General features: G+C 42.7%; 1 protein-coding gene and 1 long non-coding RNA gene across 8 annotated transcripts in view; one reads left to right on the top strand and one right to left on the bottom strand.

The window, feature by feature from the left end:
* LOC147124073 (long-chain-fatty-acid--CoA ligase 1-like) overlaps nucleotides 1–25,096 on the bottom strand; it is a 214,499-nt gene that overhangs the window by 124,890 nt on the left and 64,513 nt on the right. The gene's annotated exons all lie outside the window — the stretch shown is intronic.
* On the top strand, nucleotides 8,419–14,005 carry LOC147124074 (uncharacterized). The gene is made up of 2 exons (XR_015077263.1): nucleotides 8,419–11,498; nucleotides 13,613–14,005. It is a non-coding gene; the product is annotated as an uncharacterized LOC147124074 (long non-coding RNA).

Raw genomic sequence — 25,096 nt, forward strand, 5'->3', positions numbered from 1 at the left:
GTGACTTAGAGAAATCCACCTCCAAAAACCGGTCCTAATAACCTCTCTGGAGATTATTCCCGAGTTTTACATTAGTTCTACTTTTAGCAAGATCCTCATTCCCATAGTATTTCTAGGCCCTGAAAGTTCACAAACCTTGCAGTGAGGTCCTGCTGGAAGGGGGGCCGGAGGGGGGGGGGGGGGGGGTGCTGTTTTGTAAAGAATTCCCAAGCCACGCCTTTCCTTGGTGCCAGTCTGGAATCTGCCAGGTGGCAGCTATGCCCAGGAAAACATCAATATACCAGCCTCTCAGCCCACAGAGCTAGGGTCCACCTGAGGGTCCAGGACTGTGTCCTGACCCAAACCCACCACAAAGCCTGCAGCCTGATCAGCCCTTAGACGTGTTGCCAGGGCTGCCACTGCCAGCAGGAGCTGCGGGTAGGCCTCTGTTGCTTCTCCCATGCCAACGGTGGGTGCCTTAGATATGCCCAGTGGTGTGAGCACCCGCCGGGAATACTTAAGACACAAACCTCCCTCTGACCACAGATCCTCTGGCAGGGTCAGTGGGCCAATCCCAGCACTGCCAGGTCAATGGCCCTTGGATTTTTGGGGCCAAAATATATATTACCAATAAACATTTAGCGCAATGATACTTTAAACTACTTAAAAAGAACTTGCTTTATTATGGTTTTTCAACGTAATCCTATTCAGGGCAGTTTTCATTTTTTTTTAATAAAACAAGAAAACCTGCAGAACACCGTTTGCTAGAATGAGAAGCCAACTGGTAGAAAGGTGAAAGATAGCAGTGGGTAGGCACAGTTAACTAGCAATAATCTAATCAAGGAGTTCTGATGTCAATCACGAGGCAGTGGACCTCCGATCGATTTACAGCAGTGATTAGATTGAATCTCAGAAATCACATCTCAGCAGTAAGCCAGTATTCCAACCAACCGCCCAGTAACTATCTCATTCTTCACGCTCGCAAGAGGACAAGCAATTGACATAGTTATAGCACGTTAAATTAACATATTTGCATTTCATTAATGCTCCAAAGAATTTCGCATTTAAAAAAAAATACTTAGCAACTACATCACCAGGCATGAAGTTGAAATCCAAACCAAGAGGTTCAACCAATAGTTACAATATCAAAACTCTTTGACTGGATGATAGCCTTCAAAATCCCCCACAATTAAAATTCACCCCTGGCCTAGGGGAGTATTATGGGTATAAACAGTGAAACCAGCAGATGCTTGTTTAACATATAAACTACAGGCGACCATTAGGTTTATACAAAGATAATTGGGGAGGGAAGGTGAGCAAGCCAAGCGCCCTTGCTCAAACAAGCATCGGCAGAAGTCTTAACTGTATGTTGTACAAGATGGGAGATTAATTATTAACACCGTGTTTTACAGTGTATGGTGGGCATTGGTCAACTGGTCTTCTAAAATAAAATACATCTCTCCGTACAAATTATTTGCCACATGTACTGCACAATGGGCCACAAGCTGTTATTTGTGAACTGTATGTACCAGTTTCAACTTCTGCATTTATTCATATGTTAAATCCAATCACACCAGGTCATTGAGTGTGTCCCAAGCCCGAAGGAAAACTATGTTCCAACACCAGCATATTTCGGTGTATGAGAAAAGAAAAATCAAGTTCAAATAAAGATCATAAATTTCTTAGAAACTTCAGACAGGATGTTACCATTTAGCCCACTGTGTGCTAGTTCCTGCTTTTTAATCAGAGCCAACTATTGCAATCTCAGTTTCCTGCACTCTGCAAGATCTTTCAAATGTTTATCCAAATAATGTTTATTCAAGAGGTTTTTGACTGAAAGTTATGCTACAGTTTAAGGCAAAGTCCATTTTTGCATCACTGCTCAAAGTTTACCATGACCTAGAATGTCCTACCCTCCAAAGCTGGGGTAAGAGAATATTGCTGTACTTTGCTATCTTTCCCATTCACTTGCCCTCTCATGAGGCACTATGTTCCTCCTTAACTACCTGTTAAGTTATGGCATGTCAGAGTTACTAACATGATAATTAGTACATGATGGAAACTGAAGTCCTGCTACCCTGCCGATACTGGCGTTAAACATGCAAGCACGATTAAAAAAAAGGTGTGTGTTAATGTTCCCTTTTACCTACTATCTACCTCCATTTCCTGGACAGCTCATAGTAAAGTATGGGGAAACAGAAGCCAGTCGTAGAATCATAGAAATTTATGGCACAGGAGGCCATTTGGCCCATTGTGTCTGTGCCGGCCGAAAAAGAGCTATCCAGCCTAACTCCACTTTCCAGCACTTGGTCCGTAGCCTTTTAGGTTACGGCACTTCAAGTGCATATCCAAGTACTTTTTAAATGCGATGAGGGTTTCTTCCTCTACCACCCTTTCAAGCAGTACATTCCACACCCCCACCACCCTCTGGGTGAAAAAAGTTCTCAACTCCCCTTTAATCCTTCTACCAATTACTTTAAATCTATGCCCCCTGGTAATTGACCTCTCTGCTAAGGGAAATAGATCCTCCCTATCCACTTTATTTAGGCCCATCATAATTTTATACACCTCAATTAAGTCTCCCCGCAATCTCCTCTGTTCCAAAGAAAACAACCCCAGCCTATCCAATCTTTCCTCATAGCTAAAATTCTCCAGTCCTGGCAACATCTTCGTAAATCTCCTCTGTACCCTCTCCAGTGCAACCACATCATTCTTGTAATGTGGTGACCAAAACTGTACGCAGTACTCTAGCTGTGGCCTAACTAGTGTTTTATTCAGTTGAAGCATAACACCCCTGCTCTTATATAGGCTATAGTGATAGGGGATTCAATTGTAAGGGGGATAGATAGGAGTTTCTGTGGCCGAGACCGAGACTCCAAGATGGTATGTTGCCTCCCTGGTGCAAGGGTCAAGGATGTCTCGGAGCGGGTGCAGAGCATTCTGAAGGGGGAGGGGGATCAGCCAGTTGTCGTGGTACATGTAGGTACCAACGATGTAGGTAAAAAGAGGGAGGAGGTCCTACAAGCTGAATTTAGGGAGTTAGGAGCTAAATTGAAAAGTAGGACCTCAAAGGTAGTAATCTCTGGATTGCTACCAGTGCCACGAGCTAATAAGTTTAGAGAGAGTAAGATAGATAAGCTAAATACGTGGCTTGAGCAGTGGTGCAAGGGAGAGGGATTTAAATTCTTGAGGCATTGGAACCAGTTCTTGGGGAGGAGTGACCTGTACCAAGGGGACGGTCTACACCTGAGCTGTGAGGGAGCCGATGTCCTCGGGGTAATATTTTCTAGGGCGGTTCGGGAGGATTTAAACTAATTTGGCAGGGGGATGGGAACCTAGATAGTGGAAAAGAGGGAAGTCATATGAAGTCAGAAATAGATGGTAGAAAGGTGAGAAGCAATAAGCAAAGGAGAGAAACACAAAGGGCCAAACTAATTCATAATGAGAGTGTGAAAAAAGCAAGCCTGAAGGCTTTGTATCTTAATGCTAGAAGCATTAGGAACAAGGTGGATGAATTAGTTGTGGAAATAGAGGTAAACAAGTATGATTTGATTGGGATTACAGAAACGTGGCTGCAGGGTGGGCAAGGCTGGGAACTTAACATCCAGGGATATACAATATTTAGGAAGGATCGGCAAAAAGGTAGGGGAGGTGGGGTAGCATTGCTGGTAAAGGAGGGGATTAATGCAATGGAAAGGAAGGATATTAACTCGGATGAAACGGAATCTGTATGGGTAGAAATGAGAAATAGCAAGGGGAGGAAAACGTTAGTGGGTGTGATATATAGGCCTCCAAATAGTAATATGGAGGTGAGGGAAGGCATAAAAAGGGAAATTAGAGAAGCGTGCGATAAGAGCACAGCTGTCATCATGGGTGACTTTAATTTACATATTGATTGGACTACCCAAATTAGTAAAAATTCTGAGGAGGAGGAATTCCTGGAATGTTTTCGGGACGGTTATCTGGACCAATATGTCGAGGAGCCGACTCGAGATCAGGCCATTTTAGACTGGGTATTGTGCAATGAGAAGGGACTTATCAACAATCTTCTTGTACGAGGCCCCTTGGGTCAGAGCGATCATAATATGATCGAGCTCTCAGTCGAGATGGAGAGTGAGGAAATTGCATCAGAGACTAAGGTCCAGAACTTAAATAAAGGGAATTACGAGGGTATGAGACGGGAATTGGGTAAGATTGATTGGGTGGTGTTTCTGGGGGGATTGACAGTGGATAGACAATGGCAAGCATTCAAAGATAGAATGGAAGAATTCCAGAACATGTTTATACCGGTTTGGCATAAAAATAAACCTAAAAAGGTGGCTCAACCGTGGATAACGAGGGAAATTAGGGACAGCATAAAATCAAAAAAAAGGGCATATCAACTGGCAAAAAAAAGCACCAGACCGGAAGATTGGGGGCAGTACAGGATACAGCAAAAGAGGACAAAGGGATTAATCAGGAAGGGGAAAATAGAATACGAAAGTAAACTTGCAGCAAACATAAAGACAGACTGCAAAAGCTTTTATCGGTATATCAGGAGGAAAAGACTGGTAAAATCCCAAGTCGGTCCCTTGCAGTCCGATTCGGGAGAATATATAATGGAGAATAAGGAAATGGCAGACCAATTAAACTCATACTTTGGTTCTGTATTCACAAAGGAGGACACAAATAACCTCCCAGGAATATCGGCAAACATAGGGACTAATGAGAGGGAGGAGCTGACAGAAATTAGTATCTCTAGGGATATGGTGTTGGGTAAGTTGAGGGGACTGAAGGCCGACAAATCCCCGGGGCCTGATAAACTACATCCTAGGGTACTTAAGGAGGTGGCCCTGGAGATAGCAGATGCTCTAAGGATCATCTTCCGGAACTCCATTGACTCGGGAACAGTACCCGTGGATTGGAGGGTAGCTAATGTTACCCCAATATTTAAAAAGGGGGGTAGAGAGAAAGCAGGGAATTATAGACCAGTAAGCCTTACATCGGTTGTGGGCAAAATGCTAGAGTCCATTATTAAGGATAAAATAGCGGAGCACTTGACAAATGGGGAAAGGATCGGACAGAGTCAACATGGATTTACAAAGGGTAAATCGTGTTTGACTAATCTGCTGGAATTTTTTGAGGAAGTAACTGGTAAAATAGATGGGGGAGAGCCAGTGGATGTGGTGTACCTTGACTTCCAGAAAGCCTTCGATAAGGTTCCACACAAAAGATTATCATGCAAAATTAAGGCTCATGGGATTGGGGGCAAAGTATTAACGTGGATAGAGAACTGGCTGGCGGATAGAAAACAGAGAGTTGGAATAAACGGCTCGTTTTCGGAGTGGCAGGCAGTGACCAGCGGGGTGCCGCAAGGATCTGTCCTGGGACCCCAGCTGTTCACAATATATATAAATGATCTGGATCAGGGAATTGGATGCAATATTTCCAAATTCGCTGACGACACTAAACTAGGAGGCGGGGTGGGCTCTGATGAGGATGTCAGGAGGCTACAGTGCGATTTGGACAGGTTGGGGGAATGGGCGGATACGTGGCAGATGCACTATAATGTGGATAAATGCGAGGTTATCCACTTTGGGGGTAAAAACAGGAGGGTAGATTATTATCTAAATGGCAATAGATTGGGAGATGGGGAAGTGCAGAGGGACCTGGGTGTTCTTGTGCACCAGTCACTGAAGGAGAGCATGCAGGTGCAACAGGCGATTAAGAAGGCAAATGGTATGTTGGCCTTCATATCAAGGGGGTTCGAGTATAGGAATAGGGATACCTTACTACAGCTGTACAAGGTGCTGGTGAGACCGCATCTGGAGTATTGTGTACAGTTTTGGTCGCCCCATCTGCGGAAGGATGTTCTTGCCATGGAAAGAGTGCAGCGGCGATTCACCAGGCTGATACCTGGAATGGCGGGAATGACCTACGAGGAGAGATTGAATAGTTTGGGCTTGTACTCACTGGAGTTTAGAAGATTGAGAGGGGATCTCATCGAAACATATAAAATTATGGCAGGCCTGGACAGGCTGAATTCAGAGAGAATGTTTCCAATGGCAGGGGAGCACAGAACCAGGGGCCACAGTCTAAAAATAGCGGGCAAATCATTTAAAACAGAGATGAGGAAGAATTTCTTCACTCAAAGAGTGGTGAGCCTGTGGAATTCCCTGCCACAGAGGGCTGTGAAGGCTAATTCAATAAATATTTTCAAGAGAGAATTGGATATATTTCTGAAGGCTAAGGGGATTAAGGGTTACGGAGAAAAGGCGGGGACGGGGTACTGAACTGGTAAGATCAGCTAAGATCTCAGATGAAGATCAGCCATGATCTCATTGAATGGCGGAGCAGGCTCGAAGGGCCGAATGGCCTACTCCTGTTCCTATCTCTATGTTTCTATGTTTCTATATTCTATGCCTCAGCTAATAAAGGAAAGTATCCCGTATGCCTTCTTAACCACCTTATCTACCCGTCCTGCTACCTTCAGGGATCTGTGGCCATGCACTCCAAGGTCCCTCTGTTCCTGTACACTTCTCAGTATCCTACCATTTATTGTGTATTCCCTTGCCCGGTTAGCCCTCTGCAAATGCATTACCTCACACTTCTCTGGATTGAATTCCATTTGCCACTTTTCTGCCCACCTGACGAGCCCATTGATATCTTCCTGCAGTCTACAGCTTCTGCCCAACTGACCAGTCCATTGATATCTTCCTGCAGTCTACAGCTTTCTTCCTATCAATCACACGGCCAATTTCTGTATCATCTGCAAACCTCGTAATTATACCCCCTACATTAAGTCCAAAACATTGATATATACCACAAAAAGCAAAAGGACCTAGTACGGAGCCCTGCGGAACCCCACTGGAAACAACCTATCAGTTACAAAAGCACGAGTTTACTATTACCCTTTGCTTCCTGCCACTGAGCCAATTTTGGATCCATCTTGCTACTTTCCCTTGGATTCCATGGGCTTTTATTTTTCTGACCAGTCTGCCATGTGGGGAACCTGTCAAAAGCCTTGCTAAAATCCATGTAGACTACATTAAACGCGATACCTTCATCGACCCTCCATCGTTAAAAAATTCAACCACGTTAGACACAACCTTCCCGTAACTTATCCATGCTGACTGTCCTTGATTAAGCTGTGCCTTTCTAACTGACGATTAATACTGTCCCTCAGAATTTTTTCCAATAATTTGCCCACCACCAAGGTTAGGCTGACTGGCCTGTAATTACTCAGTCTATCCCTTTCTCCCTTTTTAAAAAATGGTACGACATTAGCAGTCCTCCAGTCCTCTGGCACCACACCTGTAGCCAGTGATGACTGGAAAATGGTGGTCAGAGCCTCTGCTATTTCCTCCTTTGCTTTTCTTGACAGTCTGAGATACATTTCATCCGGGCCTGGTGAATTATCTACTTTCAAAGATGCTAAACCCATACTACCTCTCTCACCATGTTAATCTCATCTAATGTTTCATACACCTCCTTGAAGTAAGATATTAAAATTGAGCATAACACGGCATGTTTAGTAGAACGCAATTGCGGCCACAGAATGTTTAAAGATGAAATGTACTAATTATTCTATGTTTAATTGCAGAAATGACCATACCAGTTTAGAGAGATGAAACTTACAAAGAGACACCGACAGAACCCTTTTTCTGGAAAACGAAACTTAGTAGTGGCCAGGAGAGGAATGACTCGTTTCTCAGAAATCACATGGCCTGATGACTCATTTCCAAGAAATCAGAGGGTCTACAGGCCCCTTCAGTGAAAAGTGAAACTTATCCTATAGGCTATTTTGTATAAGTTAGACACACCTAGTTAGTGATTAATGTATAGACTTTTAAATCGATTGGACCTCTGGAGTAGGAGGTCTTGGAAAATGTGTATAACTGTGTAAACCTCAAGAGGTTCGGTGGAGTTGGAGCCTTGTGTGGGGACGCAAGAGCATTATCTCCCCAGGCCTGAATAAACCGTTTTGACTTCAATTATTGGGTCTGTCTTTCTTACAACAAGCCAGTGACGTCGACCATGTATATCACTTGGTCCGCACTTTGGGGGCTTACATCAATTGGCGACAAGGATGGGATGCGCGATCTGAACAAGACTCTCGGACAGTGTTAACCTAAGACGGGGGAGTATGTTTTAATTACCACCTGTAAAATTAGAGGTTAATCGCTGGCGAAACGTTAAGTCAGAATCGACGTATAAAAGAAGTATAAAAAGAAAGACACCTTTAATTGAAGGCAGTTAAAAAGTAAACCACAGTTAGGGGCAGGGCGTTCCCTAAAAGCCGTGAGGCGGCGAAACCTCAGTTAGGGGCAGGGCGTTCCCTAAAAGCCGTGAGGCGGCGGCGAAACCTCAGTTAGGGGCAGGGCGTTCCCTAAACAATTGAATAAATGGGTGCACCATGGTGAGTGAATGAAATAAAACCCCTACACAGTTGCAAAGAGGTTAAAACTCAAAACCTCGGGACTAAAGGGTTGGTGTGTTTAACGAAACAGAGTGATTGACAGGAAGTGAGCAATTAATCAGAGTGACGCTATGGGGCGAGCAACGCAGTGTATAAACCTAATTCACCAATACCGTGAATTACGCATTAAACGTAGCAGTTAGTTATGACTAAGGGGGTGGAAGAAGAATCCTCAAGGGACCTGGATTCTATAACCCGACTCCTGGAAAATAAAAAAAAGTGCAGAGAGCCAAAGGCTTGGTGGGGAGGAGCTAAAGATAAAGAGGCAACAGATAATGTAAGGAATTGAAACAGAAGGGAGAGATAAAGAAGGAAAAAGATCTAATTTGCAGGCGAACCAATTTGACCCAGCAAGAAAAAAAAAACAAACAGGGATTTGGAAACTAGGGAAAGCTGTTGAGTCACAGATTTAAAAAGGAAGGAAAAGATAAACTTAAAGCTTTACCAACATGGAAGTTATTAGCATCTGTACCAAGACAAGTAAAACAAGAGATTTGCTGAGTGAAAGGAGCCTTAGACATATGCTGGAATTACAGTTTGTATAAAAATGTGAGAGTGTGGATGTTTTCCTGATTAGGAATGTTTAAGAGGTTACAATATTCCTTTGTCTGAAAATCTGTCCATTAAGAAAAATAAATGTCTGCTGTGTGTTGTAGCTCCACCCACTCCTCTGTGTTAAAGATTAAGCATTTAACCCTTTTGTCTTGTCTGGGATTTTGGAAGTTTAAGAATGTGCAAATAAGATTGTGCCCTCAGAATGAAAAAACCTATTACAATTTAAGTTAAGCTGGAGTGTAAAAACTGAGAAGAGCAACAAAAAGTTTGTTTAACGAGAGATTAAGTTTCAGTCTAAGATCTAACCTTGGAGTTATGAGGTAAATTAACCTATTAAAACCAGACTTTTCATTGTGGCCACAGTGAAATTCTGGTTGATGTAAATTGGTGTAGTCCAAATTGAATAAGATAACTCCACTCCGCAAGAATATCCGATAGTGGCAGGTCCTTCTACAATATTTAATTGACTATGGTACTGGAAGCCTTATAGAAGGCGGGACTAGAGTTAAACCTTAGAAAGGTACAGGTAGGGAAGGATGAAGTAATCTACCTAGGATACATAGTAATACAAGGGAAGAGACAAATACCCAAAGACGGAAAGGTGGGTTAATAAAGAACAGTACCTTGAGAGCCAGGGGATAAGTAATCAGAATCAGTGTGACGTGTGGTCATTAAAGGAAGCAGATTAAAGACTTGGGGCTGCTCGATTGGGGGGTTGTGATTCTGTAATACGGAGGATTTAAGGGAAAATGTCCAGTAATATGAATAAGTTGGGGCTAGCAGGGGATCCTTTTAAAGGCTATAGCAGACGTAGAGCAAATGAGATTCCGGCAGCATGTGCCAACAGGCTATGGCCCACATGGGAGGAGCATTAGGACCCAGAGGATAGCTGAGCTGCACACAATCACTAGCTACGTGCTTTGATGTATCAGTCCAGTACTTACAAGCAGCTATGGTCAGATTTTGATCCAGAAGATGGGGTAAATATAAAGGCTAAAGTTGTGAGGAAAATGACCCTGCACTTTGAGGTGCGCCATACAGATAAAAGGAATATTGGGGTAATGAATAAGCCAAAGGGCAAGGTTTGTGAAATGAAAGGGGGAAGCCCTCAGAGATGGCAGCAGAAAGGGACCGCGCCAGAAAGGGGATGGGGTCAGGCCAGTACTAGGGCTATTTAATTATTGCCGGAACTTTATCCCAGAATATGCAGAAATGGCCCAGCCTATACAGGATTTGATCAAAGGGGGGTAGCCAAAGGAAAAAGTGTAAACCTATATAGATAGTCAGAATGCCTTTGGGGTGGTGTCTGATTACATGATAGCGGGAGTAAGCAGAGATATATGGCAGGGATATATGACACCAGGAGGAAGACCCGTAAGAGACAAGAATATAATCAAGGAATGAGTAGAAACCTCTCTCCTACCCAAAGAGTGCGTAATAATAAATTAAAGCACAGAAGTGGATGGGCAGCTAAACGAGCAACTGAGAGAGGGAATCTGACCAATGAAGCCCAAATGTTCATGTTGAATCAAAGTGTGAAACCACAACTGTCTTTCAGTCAGGGATGTTTTTTGGGTTGCGTGAAGTGACGCAATAATGTTTAGCTCCACCTTCAAAAGCCTGCGAAGGAGTTAACCCTTTCCACTGACAGCTGTTTGAGTTCACCAAGCAACAACTTCAGTATTACTGAATAGAAGTTAAAGATATTGGACATTAATAAATGTAAATTTCTTAATGTTGAGTTAATATTACCCCACAGTGATAGAAGGAGAATTAGGATTTGATAAATGGAAGTTATCTTATAAACTAATTGCAGCACCGTCTCAAACGGCCGGGAGACTGCTTGGGAGGCTGTCCTGTTACCCAAAGATAAATCTGGACAGATAGTTAGAGACATGAGGCCAAAGACCAACGGATTATACGGGATCGAGAACAGGATACACGGGACGACCAGAAGGAGGTCTTAGCAATAGATAGCAAAGTGATAGCAGAAATAATACCAGCCAAACCAGGGCTAGCACCCAGATGGTCAGGACCTTATGAAGTATTAATGAACAGTGACACATGTGCTCATGTAGATGGGTCTGGAACGGGTAAAGGAAGGTGGAAACACTGGACACAGTTAAAAATATATAAGAAAGACAATGAGTAAACCAGAGATGGTGCCCTTTTTGACAGAGTGAGGAGTATACTAGAAGATATAAAGAATGGGAAGGGGAGTTACTACATATATCAATGATAGGGCTGTGTATGATGATAATATTATATGCCATAGTTTGCATCTTCAGGTATGTCTGGGGACAGAGCCACAGAACAAGAAATGAACCAGATGTACAGCATTTTGAACTGATAAAATGGATAAGAGCAGAATAATTCTAACTGGCTGGTGACGACCAGCCCCCTTTTTGTAATTACAGGAACATTGGACGTCCGGAATGAGATGGAGCGTCCTCGCCTTGATCCTAGGGATGAACATAAGTATTGCCATTATCGAGGAGAACACAGGGTGAGAAGTATTTTAGTGTAGCACATAGAGTTACTAAGCTTGCCATTAATATGAGTACTTTTGAGATACAAAACAAACCTGGAACTCCCTGTGGGTAAAACAATTAGAGGGTCCACAGGAAAAAATCTATCTTACAAAGATGTAAGAAACGGGGAATATTGGAAACGACCGGAGCAGGGCATGCGGCCGGGTTAGCAACAGTTAATAGCTTGGACATAGAAGGAGTAAACGAAGGAGTAGAAGAATTACAAGCGAAAATAGAGAAGTTACTAAAACAAGCTACTGGAAATAGCCAGCAATTGACACTGGCAGGGAAACCAAACAATAATGAAATTGTCGGGGGTGGAAGAGATAGCAGCCCCCCATACAGAAACAATCAATACAATTATTGATAGACTTAATAATGCTTCTCGCCAAACTGATAAGGAACTAATATGTGCCACGTAGGGCTCATGGCTATTGTCGAATGCTCAGCATAACATGAGGCAAATAAATAATGAACAGATCCCTGATTGGATTACTAATAAGGATCTGGAACCTTGGATTGACACAAGTAAAAGCCTATGCAAAGGATGTAAAATGGGACAAGTATACCGGACAGGCGATTGTCTGACCCCATGGACTAAGATGATTGGCTTTGTACTGGCCATCCCACAATTCCCAGAAGGGGGACAACCCCGATACGACGTGATTAATATAAGAGGTGTACAAAGGGAAAGTGGGTTAAATATCATGATGTCCCTACCAAGGCGCTTTGGGAAAGGGATGAAGATAATAAACAGAAGAATGAAACCTAAAGGGGGGTGGTAGTGGACAGGTGCCACCACAAGGGAAGAACATGGGTGTGCACACACACCCCCACCGAGGGAGACACATCCGAGTGCGGATTTGCGAAAATTACCAATTGCACCCTCGAGGTACACCCAAGGGGGATACACCGGACATGGGTAGCACCAAGGAACAATGGGACATGTTGTGTCACCACAATTGAACAGAAATATGAATATCAAGATATGGCTTATACCATTCCCCAACCAAACCGTTGTTTGGTCTAAAGATACCTATACAGATAGGAAAAACCTGGTCATTTGATAATATGAGACTTACTAAAAAGGGTTGAAACTTATGTCATACCAGAGCCCAAGGCAATTCCTAAGTTAGAGGAAGCTTGCCAGAAGTTATGGCAGGAAACGAAGGAAATTTTAAAGTATTATCATAAAATAGAAGAAGGCTTAAAGAAGACAACAGAAAGACATTAGTACAACATTAGAGGAAACTCACCCACTTCCTCATATTTTGATAATTGGGGATCAGGATGGTCGGGGACTTTGGGCGCCTCAGTGATACAAGGCATAATGATATTCCTCATGATTGTTATTACGATATATTGTGTATTTTTATTGCTCCAGTGCCTCTGTACCAGAATGAGTAAGGCCGATATTGGTGCAGTGAAAGAAGTCGAGTCTGAGGAGGGGCAGGTAGCGAAGTTAAGAATGGACAACTCCCCCGCCTCTCCAAGGCAAATGGTGTACGACGTGGTAGGAAGCCCTGAAATTAGGAGGGATTAATTGGGTATGGTAATTAAGGACCGGGCCGGCCAACCGTAAGATGGAGGTGGCAGAAGGAGGGTGGCAGAAGGAGGGTGGTGAATGAGGATTGGTGTGTGATGACAGTCTCGAATTGGCACGTCACACATCCAACGCGGGAATGAGGGACAAGCTTGAGCAGAAAGCCTAAACCATTAATGCAGGGTCTAAGGGGCCCCGGGAATGGTTACACCGGAAGGAGTGCATAAAGGAAAGACCACCCTAAAGGAAAGCCCACCATAAAGGAAAGCCCACCATACCACAGGGGGGGAAGTCGGCCTCCAAATCGATAGGATATATACATGTATAACCTAGACTGGTAGAAGGCCAGGGAGTGCACGCTTTGGCAGACACCAGGCAGTGGAAATACATGTTGACCTGTTTTGGAACAGTTGTCCAAAAGGTCAAAAGGGGGTACTGAAGTAAGATATTAAAATTGAGCATAACAGGGCATGTTTAGTAGAACGCAATTGCGGCCACAGAATGTTTAAAGATGAAATGTACTAATTATTCTATGTTTAATTGCAGAAATGACCATACCAGTTTAGAGAGATGAAACTTACAAAAAGAGACACTGACGGAACCCTTTTTCTGGAAAACGAAACTTAGTAGTGGCCAGGAGAGGAATGACTCGTTTCTCAGAAATCACATGTCCTGATGACTCATTTCCAAGAAATCAGAGGGTCTACAGGCCCCTTCAGTGAAAAGTGAAACTTATCCTATAGGCTATTTTGTATAAGTTAGACACACCTAGTTAGTGATTAATGTATAGACTTTTAAATCGATTGGACCTCTGGAGTAGGAGGTCTTGGAAAATGTGTATAACTGTGTAAACCTCAAGAGGTTCGGTGGAGTTGGAGCCTTGTGTGGGGACGCAAGAGCATTATCTCCCCAGGCCTGAATAAACCGTTTTGACTTCAATTATTGGGTCTGTCTTTCTTACAAGCCAGTGACGTCGACCATGTATATCACTTGGTCCGCACTTTGGGGGCTTACATCACTCCTCAACTACAATATCTGCATCGTCCCTCTTTTCTGTGAAGACAGATGCAAATTATTCATTAAGAAGCATGCCCATGTCTGCCGCCTCAACACACAGGTTACCTTTTTGGTCTCGAATAGGCTCTACTCTTTCTTTAGTTATCCTCTTGCTCTTTAATGTATTGATAAAACATCTTTGGGTTTTCCTTGATTGTACATGCCCTCTCTTTGCTTAACTAATTTCCTTTATAATCTCACTCCTGCACTTTCTATACCCCTCTAGGCTAACTGCAGTATTTAGCTCTCAGTATTGGACATAAGCTTTCCTTTTTTGCCTTATCCTACCCTGTATACCCCTTGACATTGAGGGGGCTCTAGATTTGAGAGTCCCACCCTTTTTTTGTGGGAACATATCTGTCGACAGTTCAGATCCAAGACCCTTCCTTCCTGTCCTGAGGAAGGGTCTTAGACCTGAAACGTTGACTTGACCAACTTCTGTTTTGCCACAGATGCTGTCTGACCAGAGTCGCTAAGGCCTCAATTACCAATGCCTTAGAAAAAACTTAAAATTCAGCGTACAAGGAAAGAAAAATCAAGTTCAAATAAAGATTTTTTTTCCAGATTTCCAACATCTGCATTATCCGTAATGTATGTTGACTGACCTTTTAGATTTCCAAAATGGTGTGTTTTCAGTATTTGTAATTTTCCTTTCCTTGGACATACGATAATCCTTAGCGCAATCGGTTAGCATTGAGAGCAAGGATAAAATGACCATTTTATCCATTACAAATGTCAGCTGACTTGCACATAATGCCACTATTTTCTGGTTCTTATTTATATCAAATATAATTTTTTCAGTGCAATACAGTCTGTTCCTCTTAGCTGACAAAAACAAAATGCTAGAAATACACAACAGGTCAGTAAGTGTATATAAAAAGACAGAACTGAAGCATTTCGGGGTGTGTACCCTTCACCCAATATGCCAGAAACAGTATTTTCTCTTTAAAAAGGTGCTGGCTGACCTCCTCTATATTTCCAGCAGTTAGTTTTTATTTTGGAGTTCCAGGATTTGTAGTTACCCCTTTTTATTTTACCTGTTAATGCCAAGTTTTTTTTAAATTTAAATAATGCGCTCGGCACCAATACCCACCCCTGCTGTGTTATTTACATTGTTTAAAAAAAAAGATATTCAGTAATTTGAATCAAAGCATGAAACAACTGTGAATTATCAGAAGTAGATGTATATGCTGCATTTGATCAGAACATCTAATCAATGGCCCAATCTTCAATAAAAAACCTTCCCTTTTCTTCATCTTGGCCATCAGTTGTGGTATGTTCCCGTCAAAGTCTAGTTTCACATCCAAATGCACATGTGGAATTTGTACCACCATGTGGGTTGATCCACTCAGTAGTTTTACTACACATCGACTATCAAAAAAAACATCTCACAGTCAGCAATGCCAACCACACTACGTTAGCAATTTCCTTCCTCCCTATTAGAAAGGAGAAACAAGGTGCACAAAGAATTGGGAGAGACAGACAGCACTAGAGTAAGAAATAGTATGGCATTAGGTGGGGTCAGACTAAGAATACAAGAAGGTCTAAGATAGGTTTACAGTGCATGTGTGGGAATGTACGAAGCGTGGTAAATAAGGTTGGTGAGCTGCAGGCACAAATACACATGGGAATATGATGTAGTGGCGATAACAGAGACCTGGCTCAAAAAAGGGCAGGATTGGGTACTAAATATTCCTGGATATAAGGTGTTCAGGAAAGCTAGGGAAGGAAAGAAAGGAGGTGGGGTGGCAGTATTGATTAAGGAGAATACTACAGTGCTGGGGAGAGAGGATGTCCTGGAGGGGTCAAGGACAGAATCTATTTGGTTGGAGTTGAGAAACAATAGGAGGTGCCATTACACTACTAGGTGTATTCTACAGGCCACCACCGAGTGGGAAAGATACAGAGGAGCAAATTTGCAGGGAAGTTACAGAGAGGTGCAAGAACTAGAGTAGTGATAATGGGAGACTTCAACTATCCTAATATAGACTGAGATAGTAATAGTGTAAAGGGCAGAGAAGGGGAAGAATTTCTGAAGTGTGTTCAGGAGAACAGGCCCAACGAAGAAGGAGGCATTGCTGGATCTGGTTCTGGGGAATGAGGTGGGTCAAGTAGAGCAAGTGTCAGTAGGGGAATATTTAGGGAACAGTGATCACTGTATCACAAGGTTTAGACTAACTATGGAAAAGGACAGGGAAAAATCTATAGAGTAAAAATACTTAATTGGAGGAAAGCCAATTTCAATGGGTTGAGAATGGATCTGGTCTGAGTTAATTGGAATCAAAGATTGGCAGGCAAAACTGTAATCGAACAATGGGCTGCCTTTAAAGAGATGGTTCCAGTACAATCGAGGTACATTCCCACAAGGGGCAACCAAAGCCAGAGCTCCCTGGATGACAAAAGAGAGAAAGATGCAGCAGAAAAAGGGGGCATAATGACAGATGTCAGGTTGAGAATACAAGTGAGAACCAGGCTGAATATAGAAAGTTCAGAGGGGAAGTGAAAAAGGAAATAAGAGGGTCAGAGAGAGTATAATAATAGATTGGCAGTTAGCATAAAAGGGAATCCAAAGTCTTCTATAGGCATATAAATAGTAAACAAGTAGTAAAAGGAGGGGTGGGGCCAATTAGGGACCAAAATGGAGATCTACGCATGGAAGCAGAGGGCATGGCTGAGGTATTAAATGAGTACTTTGCATCAGTCTTTACCAAGGAAGAAGATGCTGCCAAAGTCATAGTGAAAGGGGAGGTATTTGAGATACTGGATGAGATAAAAATTGATAAGGAGGAGGTACAGGTAGACTATCCTTTATCCGAAAACCTCGGGACCAGCCGTGTTTCGGTTTTCGGAAAATTTCGGATTTCGGAAGGTGAGCGAAAACACTTCGGTTTTCAGAGTAATTCGGTTTGCGGGAGTGCGGATAAAGGATACACTATCCCTTATCCGAAAGGGTGGGGGTCGGCGTCGGCGGGGGCGGGGGGGTCGGCAAGGGTGGGAGTCGGCGGTGGGTCGTGCGCACGACTTACGCTGAGCGAAAACACTTCGGTTTTCAGATTAATTCGGTTTTCGGGAGTGCGGATAAAGGATACACTATCCCTTATCCGAAAGGGTAGGGGTCGGCGGACCTTATGAATACCTGAGTGGGATAAATAAAGACTATAAATACTGTAGTTACAGGGATAAATACTGTAGTACAGTTTATTTGTAAGGATGGGGGTCGGCAGGGGTGGGGGTCGGGGTCAGGTTCGGCGGGGGGGTCGGGGTCGGCGTCGGCGTCGTGCGCACGACTTACGCTGAGCGATTTCGGTTTTCAGAAGTGCGGAAAAATGCTACACTATCCCTTATCCGGCTAGGCCTGTAAGTCGTGCGCCACTCTGGTCATGTCGTGCGCACGACTTACGCTGACCGAAAAAACCTTCGGTTTTTAGAGGGTTTCGGTTTTCGGATAAAGGGTAGTCTACCTGTACTAGAAAGGCTGGCTGTACTTAAAGTAGATAAGTCACCAGGGCCGGATGGGATGCATCCGAGGATGCCGAGGGAAGTAAAAGTGGAAATTGCAGAGGTACTGGCCATAATCTTCCAATCCTCCTTGGGGCTGGTGACAGAGGACTGGGGAATTGGGTATAAAGGATAAACCCAGCAACAACAAGCCAGTCAGTTTAATCTCGCTAGTAGGGAAGATTTTAGAAATGATAATCTGGGACAAAATTAACGGTCACTTGGACAAGTATGGATTAATTGAGGAAAGCCAGCATCGATTTGTTAAAGGCAAATCATGTTTAACTAACTTGATTGAGTTTTTTGATGAGGTAACAGAGAGGGTTGATGAGGGCAATGTGGTTGATGTAGTGTACATGGACTTCCAAAAGACATTTGATAACGTGCCACATAATAGGCTTGCCAGCAAAGTTGAAGCCCATGGAATAAAAGGGACAGTGGCAGCATGGATACGAAATTGGCTAAGTGACAGGAAACAGAGAGTAGTGGTGAACGGTTGTTTTTTGGACTGGAGGAAGGTATACTGGAGGAGTGGTGGTCCCCAAGGGTCAGTACTAGGACCACTGCTTTTCTTGATATATATTAATAACTTAGACTTGGGTGTACAGGGCACAATTTCAAACTTTGCAGATGACAAAACTTGGCAGTATAGTGAACAGTGAGGAGGATAGTGATAGACTTCAAGAAGACAGACAGGCTGATGGAATGTGTGGACACATGGCAGATGAAATTTAATGCAAAAAAGTCCGAAGTGATACATTTTGGTAGGAAGAACAAGGAGAAGCAATATAAACTAAAGGATACAATTCTAAAGGGGATGCATGAAGAGAGAGATCTGGGGGTATATGTGCATAAATCGTTGAAGGTGGCAGGGCAGGTTGAGAAAGCGGTTAAAAAAGCATACGGGATCCTGGGCTTCATAAACAGAGGCATAGAGTACAAAAGCAAGGGAGTTATGATGAACCTTTATAAAACACTGGTTCAGCCTCAACTGGAGTATTGTGTCCAATTCTAGGCACTGCACTTTAGGAAGGATGTGAAGGCCTTAGAGAGGATGCAGAGAAGATTTACAAGCATGGTTCCAGGGATGAGGGGCTTCAGTTGCATGGATAGGCTGGAGAAGCTGGGGTTGTTCTCCTTAGAGCAGAGAAGGTTGAGAGGAGATTTGATAGAGGTGCTCAAAATCATGAGGGGTCTAGACAGAGAGAGACTGTTCCCGTTGGCAGAAGGGTCGAGAACCAGAGGATACAGATTTAAGGTGATTAGCAGAAGAACCAAAGGCGACATGAGGAAAACCTTTTTTTAATGCAGTGAGTGGTCAGGATCTGGAATGCACTGCCTGAAAGGTTGGTGGAGGCAGATTCAATTGTGGTTTTCAAAAGGGAGTTGGATAAGTAGCTGAAGGAAAAAAAATTGCTGGGCTACAGGGAAAGGGCGGGAGAGTGGGACTAGCTGAAGTGTTCTTGCAGAGAGCCGGCATGGGCTCGACAGGCCGAATGGCCTCCTTCTGTGCTGTAACCATTCTATGATTCCATCGGAGGCAGGCCACCCAGCAGAAGAAACACCACCCAAGCTCACCCCAGGAAATCAGTCAGGGTCAGAGTTATGGGGCGGACAGAAGTCCCACCGCACTGAAGATACCAAGAAGCAAACTCCCTCCTTAGTCTGCAACAGCACTATGGTTGAACACCACTCTAGATTTTCAAATTATGGTGTATGAGAAGATGGCGGTGTCTCACAGAGGTCATCGGTTTTCTGAATTTGCTAACTTCATAGCAGATTATTTCCATTTGAAAACCACTGCTATCATGTAGGTTTGCTCAGTTGCTGTATGCACCCACCACAACAGATATTAAGCGGTTATGATTTACTAATGAAAAGAAAAAAAGACTTGCATGTATACAGCACCTTTCACGACCACCAGACATCCCAAAGCGCTTTACAGCCAATGAAATACTTTTAAAATGTAGTCACTGTTGTAACGTAGGAAACACATTTAAAACAAAACCATTGCTGAGGCACTGCAAGGAGCAGTTTCAAATTTAGCCAATTCTTTGTTTAGTTTGTGCTTGTGAATGGTGCAATGAGCATTTATTTTAGAAATGTAGAATAGCTCAAGTGCCATTAAAATATGCAAGTGTACATCTGAAGCCCGATTAAAATTGCTTTATTCAGATTTGTTTACAAATGGCATCTAGTTCACATATGCAAAAGGATATCTACAATTAGGACACTGTATAAAACCAGCCTTAAGGAACATCCTTAGGGAAAATCACACATTGTTTAATTTAAAAAAAATCAAACACGCCCCCATCCCTCTGAATGATACTTCAAAAACACTTTACCACGTAAACAAAAAGCAAAATACTGCAGATGCTGGAAATCTGAAAGCAAAAGCAGCACTGGAGTTATTTAAATTGAATAATTTTCAATTTAAATGCATTAAAAAAAAAATGCTTTTTGAAATACCATTTACAAGGATAAACTAAATAATCAGGCAAATTTGAAATTGATACCTTGCACTGCATCAATGTTTCTTTTTAATGTGTTCATAAATTAGAACAGTTGTAACAACAGAAAATGCTGGCAATACTCCGCAGTGCAGTATTTTGCTATTGTATTAATATCTGTTGTGGTGGGTGCATACAGCAACTGAGCAAACCTACACGTTAGCAGCGGTGGTTTTCAAATGGAAAAATCTGCCATGAAATTAGCAAATGCAGAAACCTAGTGACCCTCCGTTATCCTCTCGTATACCATCATTTGAAAACCTATGCACTAGAGCTCAACCATAGTACTGTTACAGGGGAAGTAGCCCATTTTTCAAGGCAGGCAGCATCTCTGAAGAAACAGAAGTCAGTCAGTCACCATTTCAAGTGCAAGACCCTTCATCAGGAAGAGTCTTAAGACCTCAATTGTTGACGGACTGACTTCTGTGTCTCCATACTTTATCATTTGCTGTCTTGGTAATGAAGGAAGGTAGAAGGGACCATTAAAACACCAGTGTTTTCATCACATTTATATGCACGCTTAAGTGCCAGTATCAGCAAGGCTCCAGTTTCAATCATGTACTAGTTATGTTAGCAACTTAATGACATAACCAGCAGGTAGGTAAGTAACAATGACTCACGAGAGGGTAGGAGAATGGAACAGAAGGCAAAGTACAGCAATAGCCTGTACGAAGAGGTCAACATATTGATTTACACTAAAAGTTTAGCACTTCGATGCAATTTTCAGTAGCTATTTGTAACTGTGTCGTGCAAATCCAGAGTTAAAGCCCAAACTCACTGTACAAGACACCTCTGCAGGGAGTTTTGCTCCAGGGTTATGTTATATCCTGCCTCCGGATGCATTTACATTCAAAGCGTAGAGCCACTGCAAGGCAAAAGTACTGTACACCAATGCTACAGTTGCAGGCAAGATACACACTACCCCTTTATATCAAAGCATTTTTACAATTAGAAAATCTCACCACAAGCTTTTTCTACAGTCCTGCCTGTTCTGAAAATAGCCTACTGGTTATTTCACCTCCTTTCTGACCAATCACAATGCAACAAGTTCAAAGCATTTTCTCATCAGAAATTTCTGCCATGAATCCTGGTGAGCAAATGGAAAGATAATTATTAAAAAGGCAGCATGCTGAGCCTAATCTAATGGCAATCTTAAAGAGAGAAACACTATCACAACTGTGACATTAATGGCTACACCCGACTCTGAAGATCTCTACAATCAAGAATTTGAGTGCACTACCTTCTAAACATTGAAGCTTAAAAAAAATATATACTTATGTCTCATTTAACACACTGAAATCCTGGAGGACAAATATTACAGCACAGGTCCCATGCTATCTAGTTTAGTTTTGTTTATTCTTTCACACGGAATCATAGGATATTAAGTACAGAAGGAGGTTATCTGGCTCATTATATCTGTACTGTTGCAGGCTCCACATTGGAGTCATTTATTATAAACCTAATTTTTACACACACACACACACCCCCCCCCCCCCCCCTCGGAGCGGTGCAGTTTCTAGACCCTAGATTCTAGACTACTGGATGCAGTGTACAGTACGTTATAGATATCAATTTTCAGTCGTTAAGGTGCCAGATAAAAGGCTGGTTGTGGAAATTAAGGCACACAGTATCAAAGAGAATGCAACTTGTGCCGATTGTTTTGAAGCAAGCAACAGGGTTTGTTGCTTTATACGGAGCTCTGAGCTCCGTATCTTTTACTATAGCGTTCGGTTATCCGGAATTGTTGATGAACCGGCAACACGTCGGTCCCGTCCATGCCGGATACCAGAAAGTTTCCTGTACACAGATCTTAAAAAGTGATGAGTTTTACATAAATAGGCATCAAATACAAATGCAAGGAAATTATGTTGTGCTTGTAAAAGACATTGATTAGGCCACAGATGGAGTATAGTGTTCAGTTCTAGGTACCTCATTATAGAACGAATGCTAAAGTTAGGGAAAATGGTACTTTTGGACAATGTCGCCAAGAGGCAGCATGTAGATGAGAAATAGGAGAGGGCTCAAGGGATAGGTCCTTGTGGGACCCCAGAGGCAACAGTGCAGGGGCGGGAAGAGAAACCATTGCAGGAGTTTCTCTGGTTATGACTGGATAGGTAGAAGTGAAACCCAGCCAGGAGAGTCCCACTCAGCTGGACAACGGACTGCTTCAAAATTGGCATTATTGCAGTGTTAAATAGCAATTTAATGAATGGATCTGACAAATACTTGATTATTTACTGTTGGCAGAATTAGAATCACATTGAATTCTTAGTTTTAGAGTTAGCTCTTCATCAGACGATAACCTTATGTAAACTAAATTGTGTTTGTGGGTGCTAATAATATTAATATGCTTGCACAGATGTCAGAACATCGAGAGATTACATTGAACCAAGAGATTAGAAAAAAATTCTTGAACACAGTGGTTACAATGTTGACTTCCCTGCCACAAACCCATCTATAATTTTACATTACAAATATACACTAAACCCACCAGAAAAATTTAGGGCTTGTCCATTCCAGTGCAAGTACCTTTTTAATGGCGTGATAAGTCTTAATTACTGCCAAACAACCTCTCTGGCACTGAAAATTAACTTTTACAAGTGTGGAGTCTCATTCCTCCAGAGTTTAAATTATTGTTGATTTGCAAACAAGTAAATTTACTTTAACTTTTTCTTTCTGTCTCTTTTATCTCTCTCTCTATCCAATCTTTCTTTCCTTCTCTCTATTTAGCTTTTGGTACATGATTTGACATTGAATTTAATGTTCTAACTTACACTTCTGGGTCAGAGTCTGTGCACCTCATTAATAATTCTTCAACCTGATTGGTTAAGGAGCTTGTCCTGTTCACACAGGTCCCAGATAGTCTGTAGAGGGCGATGCATAGATAGTTGGCTGAGAGGAACTTCTCCAGTGCAAGAGCCCATAGAAAGTCTATGGGCAAGTGCAAATTAACCGTCATGGCAAAATCCGATCCTATGATTTTAGAATATCCTCTCAATTCTGGTATCGTCCTAGCAATTCTACACCTTTTTTACATCTCCCAATATCCTTTTCTATAATTGGGTCCCCAAAAGTGCACATGGCAAACCAATGTTTTGTGCCGATTCACTAGCTAAGTAATTGTAGTGAATGTATCACAATTCTAATAAAATTATAATCTCGCATTTGCCCCCCCCCCCTTTACATTACTCATTAGGTACACTAACCACACCATTCCTTGACAGAAGGTGGGCAAGTTGTCATCTTCCAGGCCTCTCCCACTCGAACAGAACGTGAAGGTGTACAAGAGTGGCACACCCATCGATTTCCCCGTGGAACCCTGCGTTTTACTCGGTGCTTCTTTCTTCGTCTTGGAAAGGAGACTGGCCACTGGTCCAGGTGCAAATGGAACCACATTCTCAGGTGACCAGTTTTGCCCATTTTGGGAAGCCTTAAGGAAAGAGACTAAAACAAAAAAACAAAAAGTGCGCGCACAATTAATTTAGGTTTCTTTTAGATTCGAGGCATCAACTAGCTTATTGGGAGGCAGGGGGAGGGAGGAGGGAATGGGAGCCATCAAGTGCCAGACGCTGTTTCATAAGCCAGCGGGGACACAATGAAAGAATATGTCTGATGAATTCAGCAATAGAATATTAAACAGCGTACCAGACAACATCTTAGTGATTACTCAACGTGCAGTACCATTTCTTAATGGAATTTTGAAAACAGGAATTTCTGCAGTAACAGGACTCTGGTAACACGGAGCTGTTCAATCCGAAGACACATTATACAGCTCAAGCTCCAAGTCTTGAAACCCGAGCTTGTGTCCTGTAATAACCCTGAAGTCAACCACTTAATTGTCTGTTTGGCGGAGAGCCAGGATGGCGGCTGTGCTCCTCCCACTCCTCTCCACACTCGCAATGAACTCAGTTCAGTGTGGTAAAGGTTAGCGAGTATGCCTGGTGATTGCTATGTGCTACTCGCGTGCGCAGAGGAGCCAAGGCTGAATGAACAAACAGAGAGGAGATACTGAACTGCTCACAGTTGTACTGCATTGTACTGCTGTGCACCAAGTTAAATTTCAGCAAGGATCCATTAAAATCAGTCATTTGCTTTTTGTTAAATTAATACTTCCACTACATGGATTTACACAGGAAACTGAAAGTGAAAGCATTATGTAATTTTGCAGATTAATTTAGTTCACCACCAAATAAGAATACCTCTTTTTAAAAAAAAACATTGCTAATCAGTAGGCAGGAATACTGAAAATGGCTCCTAGACGAAGTTTCTCCTTGGTTTATAATGTGAAAAAGTATATTGGTAAAATTATTGAACTCCGTATCGACAAGAAGCTCAATTTAAAAACAAATTCTCTGCTGCTTCACTCCCAGCAACCAACATAAGGCTACTGCATAAAAGATAACTAATCACTCAAGATGCAAATGTATACAGCTTTCAACCGCTAATTGTCTAAACAATCCATGAAAACAACCGCAGGGAGGTATAAGGAAACTGCTAGAATGGCCTAACCAGACATTCCAATCCAAATGAATTATGTGCAACACTTGGGACATTCCTTGGAGCTCCCACCCATACTCCCCCCATATCCTTACATCGGATGCCAGTGGTTAGGAACATATGCATTTCTTGGTTTCCAGAACTGAGGCTATTACCGTAGCTGCGCAAGCTTCCTCCACTTCCCAACAACTTCCAGCTCATCGCCCACCTCAGCTCTGAACTCATGACACTTGATAGTATCGCCCCCATGTCCACCCTCACCAGAGTAATGTCAGACTGGGACTAAGGCAGATTATCCTACATCCTTCAACACAATTAACCATACCATCCACCTCGCCTCCGTCGACCACTATTCTCATGGCTCCAGTTACCTGTCCCAACCTTGCCAACACATCTCCTGCAGTGCCTTCACCCTCCATACCTCAGTATGCCCCAAAGTTCCATCCTTGATCCCCCTCATTTACACATT

The sequence above is a fragment of the Somniosus microcephalus genome, chromosome 1, assembly GCF_052327205.1.
Source record: "Somniosus microcephalus isolate GS21.2 chromosome 1, FLI_Smic_1.0, whole genome shotgun sequence".
NCBI classification, from domain to species: domain Eukaryota; kingdom Metazoa; phylum Chordata; class Chondrichthyes; order Squaliformes; family Somniosidae; genus Somniosus; species Somniosus microcephalus.